General features: G+C 47.6%; 1 pseudogene; it reads left to right on the top strand.

The window, feature by feature from the left end:
- Positions 1-1,295: 1,295 nt before the first annotated feature.
- LOC102422401 overlaps positions 1,296-6,411 on the top strand; it is an 8,062-nt pseudogene continuing 2,946 nt past the window's right edge.

A 6,411-nucleotide genomic window follows, 5' to 3' on the forward strand; every position in this document is an offset into this window, starting at 1 on the left:
CGCTAAGGGCCAGGCCCCTTCCTGGTAGCAAGATCACAGCGACCAAGTGAGGGTAGCCAGGGCTGCTGTGGCCCTTTGAAAGGTGAGGCAGGAGGAGTGCCCTTGGAGCTCAGGAGAAGGTCTGCAAAAGCAGCACCTGAGAAAAGAGGTGTGTGGGCGGGGGGTGCCCGAGGGAGAGTGCCGCCAGCTCCCTTCTCCTGAGGTTTCTGTAGTTTTCTAGAAGCGGGGCGTTTTAGGGGCGGTGTCAGGGGAGGATCCAACAGAACACGCCTCAGCTTTCCAGGTGTGTCCGTGGTTGTGCTGATGCCTCTGAGTGAGCGCGGAGGGGAGAGGGGTCGTTCTCTGGTCAGCTTCACCTCTATCTTGGACTTGTCTGGCTCTAGTTGTTGTTTTGTTAGTTATTCCCCTGGTTTATCCATCTTGGGTATGGCTGCCACTACTTGGGTCCCTGTTAGCGATCTCCCTGCCTAGGGTGAGTGAAGCTAGCTCTCTGGTTGGGGAGGGGAGAGGGAAGCCATCTGCTCCTAAGAGCCTTTGGTTAGGGGAGGTAAGATCTTGGGGTACACTAGCCGTCTGCCTGGCCCGTTTCCCCATTCCACTTGCCAGGGAGCTTTCCTAAGTTACTAACCTGCCTCCCCACCTGCACCTCGCCTCTGCTGGCCCTCCTGACCTCTTTCCACTCAACGTGTGCTGAGCGCTTGCTGTATGTACGCATAGGCTGTAGCAGGTGCCTGGGGGCTCTGGGCCCTGCCCATGGGGAAGAGGAGGGACCCCTAACCTCCCCCCCGCCCCCCGCCGAGGCTGGCCCTGGGAAGGTAATAGTTGGTGGGGCACAGGGCTGGATGCTATGCCTCTGAGGCCCCGGATGAGGCTCTTTCCCTGGACTTGATGGTTGAGTCTGAGGGGCTCGGATGGGCCTGGGTGTGTGGGGTCCAGAAGGCCTCAGCCACAGACTCTGGGCGGGTCCAGGGACTCTCCCCTGGGGACAGAGAGGGTCCTGGGCATCCGGAGAGAGAGCAGCCAGCTGGTATTTGGGGGAGAGTGTTCCAGGCAGAGGGAACCGCCGTGCAAGGCCCTGAGGTGGGATATTGCAGTGTGTGGAGGCACAGCGAGGAGGCGGTGCGGCTGAGCAGAGTGGGTGAGGGGCAGGGGCCGCGGTGGGGGCAGAGTGTGCAGGGTTCTTTGGCTTTTACTCCAAGCGAGGTGGGCACCTTGGGCTTGGCACGTACAAGGCTCTGAGCCCACACCCGCCCACGCTGCACACGGGCCCTGTGTGATACCTGCCAGCGGATGTAATGCCGATTGAACCCATTCTGAGGCTTTTGTCTGCTAAGGCCTTGGGAGGAATGGTCTGGGCTGGGCTGTGGAACAGCTCCGTGGTCCTCCCTACCCCAGCTGCCCCACCCACGCCTTCTGAGCCGGAGGAGGGGATGCAAGGCACGTGGACTAGCGTGGGGCCAAGAGCACCGGACGAAAGCCTCGGCGCTCTCATTTAAATGCTCTTCTCACACTTCAGGTGGGAAGTGAGGTCTGACTGTGGAAATGAAGACGAGGGAGCGGTGCTGTGGCGGGGCGGGCGGTGCTCTCAGGTGTGCCTGTGAGAACACGTGTGATCTCCGAGCAAAAGCAAAGCGCTGCCCGCCAGCCGAGTGGTAGGGAGGGACGGGAGGTCTTCTTGTTCTCCTGTGATTCATGTTTAAAAATCTCCTTCTATGTCCCTTCCCGGTTTTACATTTCTCTCTTCTCTGTTGGAGGCTGGGGTCCCATCTGCGAAAACATTTATCCGGCCCGCCAGGTGTTTTTGCCGCCGCCGCCTGTCCCGCTTAGCAGCCAACTCGTCCCGGGCCCGCAGTGCACATGTGCGGAATGTCTGAGAGACAGTGAACTGGCCCCCTGTTTAAAAGTTTGAGGACCTCTGGGCTATAGCTTTGTTCTCGACTGGGGTGTCTTTGAACTCAAACGGCAGGGCTGCAGAGCCCGAGGAAGGTATTCTATGGGAGAAAACTCGGATGTGCTGAATGTCCTTTAGATGCAATTTTCCATCTAATTCTCAAAACACCTGCCTGTGGCGGGGACCCTTAAACCCACTTTACAGAGGAGGAAACTGAGGCCCAGAGAGGCTCAGGAACAAACTCAGCATCCAGTGACCAATATGTCAGAAGCAATTCTATTGGCGGCTTTTCGAGGCTTCACTGAACCAACTCCTCTCAGATATTAAGAGTCCATTTAACTTAGTTCAGCTCCAGAGGACAGGGGTTGCCACCTCTCCATCTCAAAAAGAACTCCTCACGCTGTCCAGTGGCGGAACAGAACCCCTGATTGTCATCTAGGAGGGGGCTTTGGGGTTCAGCTCAGTACCAGCTTTCCACTCCAGGGAAAGAAAACAGAACAAGGACGCGGGAGGGAACATCCATTCTCCTTGGAGAACCCAACTCCCAAGTTCAACCTTGGTTCTGGTTCTGGTTCTGTGTCCGCCACTAAAATCTGATGTGACCTTGTTAAATTCCTTCCCAGCTCTGAGTCCCCACTTATTCCAGCAACTCTACCTTTTGTGTCTGAGCTCTTTTACATCTGCCAGTGTTTGTTTCATAGACTCCTGGTCTTGTTTTATGGTAGTTATTCCTCCTTTTATCTCTTTGAGTCATTTAATACACAGGGTGTCCCCCAAAGTGTATACAGACTTTGAGTAACTATTAATTCCAGTGGGTTAAACCTGAAAAGAAAGAAACAGCAATCGAGCTATCAGCTGTTAAGTATGTTTACATTTTGGGGGGGACACCTGTATCGTTGTTAAACCTTATTTTAGGTTGCTCTTAATCTCTAGTTCTTCAGATGTAAATTCTTCTAGTTGGGGAGTTTTGGGAACTTTATGAAGGGGTGACTTCGTTATCACTTCAGGATATTTCTCCAGTGTGCACCTGGTCACATGATCTTGACCTCATATATTTGGGGCCTCAGCACTCCCATGGGAGGAGGGGGGCTTCAGCCTTGTCAGTGGCACCTCTGCTATGGTCTCTTGTTCATGTTAGCGTTTTCCTGTCATGTTCAGTGTTTGGGGTGGGATGGATGGCTGCAGTGTGTACAGTAAGCCCTTATTTAGCATTGTCAATAGGCTCTGAGACTTTGAGAGAAACGATGTATAATGAAACCAGTGTTGCCATAGGCTAATTGATATAAACAGGAGTTAAGTTCCTCTGGCATCTCATCAATGTTAAAACAAAATGACTCATTACTGGCTGTGTGTTCCTTGGGCAGCTTTTCCCTCTGTGACCTGGGGAGACTGACCTCTACCTTCAAACTTGCAAAACAAACTCAAAACTGTGTGTGTTTTGGGGAGGAGCAGTGAGAACTGCCGGCAAGGCGTAAGCTGGCGTATTAGAAAATGTGGGCGCTGGAGTCTGGTTGTATGGCCACAGGCAGGTCGCTCCGCCTCTTTAAACCTCAGTTTTCTCACCTATGAAATAGGGATAACAATCACACTTACTTCTCTGAGGGGTGAGGAGTGTGAAGTGAGAAAATGCATGAGCTTGGCACATAGTAGTTGCTTAATAAATATTACTCCCTTACATGTAGGAAAGCAGAGTGGGAGTAGGGGAGTGGAGGAGTGTGACAGCTGATCCATCCAATTCCTCAGAGTTTGGGGAGCCAGAGGGAGAAGAGATTCTCCATGGACCCCAAGAAAGAACAGAGAATAACAGGGAAACATCAGGGAAGGCAGATTTTAGCTCCATTTTAGAAAACCTGTGCGGGCTTACCCAATCCAAAAGGAGTTGACTTTAGAGGGAAGGAGTTCCCCACCACTCAGAGTGACCAAACAGAGTCCAGGAATAAATCCATACATCTATGGTGCTCAGTCCATTTACTGGGGGGGGGGGGTGCGGGGCGGGGGGGGGAATACTCTCTTCCACAATTGGTGCTGGGACAACTGGATTTCCACATGCAAAGAATGAGGTCAGACTAGTAACTCACACTATATACAAAAATTAACTGAAAATGGGTCAAAGACCTAAATCTAAGAGCCCAAACCATAAATATCTTAGGAGAAAACATAAAGGAAAAATCTTCATGACCTTGGATTTGGCAATGGATTCTTAGATATGACACTAAAACCACAAACAACAAAAAGAAAAACAGAACAGAGAACCCAGAAATCGACCCTAGCCATTATGCTCAATTAATATTTGACAAAGGAGACAAGAGCATGCAATGGAGTCAAGATAGTCTCTTCAATATATGGTGCTGGGAAAATTGATCAGATACATGCAAAAAAATGAAACTAGTCACCAACTTATACCATACAGAAAAACAAACTCAAAATAGTTAAAGGACTTAAACGTAAGATGGGAAACCATAAAAATCTTAGAAGACTCCATAGGCAGCAAAATATCAGGCATATGTTGTAGCAATATCTTCATTGATACAGTTCCTAGGGCAATGGAGACTAAGGAGAAAATAAACAAATGGGACTACATCAAAATAAAAAGCTTCTGCACAGCAAAAGAAACCATCAACAAAACAACAAGAGACCAGTGCATGGGAGAACATATTTGCCAATGTTATCTCCAATAAGGGTTTAATCTTCAACATTTACAGGGAACTCATACAACTTAACAAAAGGAAGATAAACAACCCAATCAAAAAATGGGCAAGGGACCTAAATAGACACTTTTTGAAAGAGGACACACAGAAGGCTGAGAGACATATGAAAGCATGCTCAAAGTCACTAATCATCTGAGAGATACAAATCAAAACAACAATGAGATACCATCTCACACCTGTCAGAATGGCTATCATCAACAAATCAACAAATGACAAGTGCTGGTGAGGATGCGGAGAAAGAGGAATCCTCGTGCACTGCTGGTGGGAATGCAGACTGGTGCAGCCATTGTGGGAAACAGTATGGAGATTCCTCAAAAAATTAAAAATGGAACTCCCATTTGACCCAGTGATACCACTTCTGGGAATATATCCCAAGAAATTAGAAACACCAGTCAGAAAGGAATATGCACCCCTATGTTCATAGCAGCACAATTTACCATAGCTAAGATTTAGAAACAGCCTAAGTGCCCATCAGCAGATGAGTGGATTAAAAAGCTGTGGTACATCTACACAATGGAATACTATGCTGCTGTAAAAAAGAAGGAATTCTTACCATTCGCAACAGCATGGATGGAACTGAAGAGCATTATGCTAAGCAAAAAAAAAGCCAGTCGGAGAAAGATAAATATCACATGATCTCATTTATATGTGGGGTATAATGAACAACATAAACTGATGAACAAAAATAGATCCAGAGACAAAGAAACACTGAACAGATCGTTCACCTCAGAGAGAAGGCAGGGGAGTGGGGGCGGTGGCGGGGGGCGGGGGCGGTTAGAGATCAACCAAAGGACTTGTATGCATGCATATTAGCATAACCAATGGACACGGACACTGGGGCGGTGGGGGCTTGTCCTGGGGGGTGGGGAGGAGGTCAATTGGGGAAAAAGGAGACAGATATAAGACTAAACAATAAAAAAAATAGCAGCTACTTCTGGGTTCTTAAAATATGAAAGGAGTGAGTAACTCCTATTTTCCAACTTGAAATAGAACAAATAAAGTTTTCTGTTTAACTACTAAAAAAAAATAGATAAATTGGCCATCATCAAAATTAAAAACTTTTGTGTATCAAAGAAACATTATTATGAAAGTGAAAAGACAATCCAAAAATGCGAAAAAGTATTTGCAAACCGTATGTCTGATGAGGATTTAACATCCAGAATATATGAAGAACACCTACAACAAAGAGAAAATCAACTTAATTAAAGACTAGGCAAAGGCCCTGGTGGTGTGGCTAAGGTGGCTGGAGTGTCTCCCTGCCCACCAAATGGTGGCTGGTTTAATTCCTGGTCAGGGCACATATCTAGGCTGGAGGTTCGATCCCCAGTTGGGACATGTGTGGGAGGCAACTGATCAATGTTTCATTCTCTCTATCTCCATCCCTCTGAAAGTAATAATAATAAAAAACGAGACAAAGGACGTGAATAAATTTTTCTCCAAAGAAGGTATACAAATGGCCAATAAGGTATACAAAAGATGCTAAACATCACCAGTCATTAGGGAAATGCAAATCAAAACCACAATGAGATACAACTTTATACCTACTAAGAATGCTAGGATAAAATCATTTAAAAACAAGAAAAACAGGATTCCAAAATGGTGGTGGAGTAAGTGGAAGCTACACTGACAGTCTCCCAGGACCAAACTGGTAAAACAACTAAAATACAGAAAAAACACCGCGAGAAATCAACTGAAGACTAGCTGGAGGGAACCCTGATAACCAAAGATGGAAAGTGGAGACCACATAGACCAGTGGTCTCTACTGCTGCACATAGATCACCTGGGGAATCTTTTTAAATCCTGATTTCTGGC

The sequence above is a fragment of the Myotis lucifugus genome, unplaced genomic scaffold (assembly GCF_000147115.1).
Source record: "Myotis lucifugus unplaced genomic scaffold, Myoluc2.0 scaffold_210, whole genome shotgun sequence".
Taxonomy (NCBI): Eukaryota; Metazoa; Chordata; class Mammalia; order Chiroptera; family Vespertilionidae; genus Myotis; species Myotis lucifugus.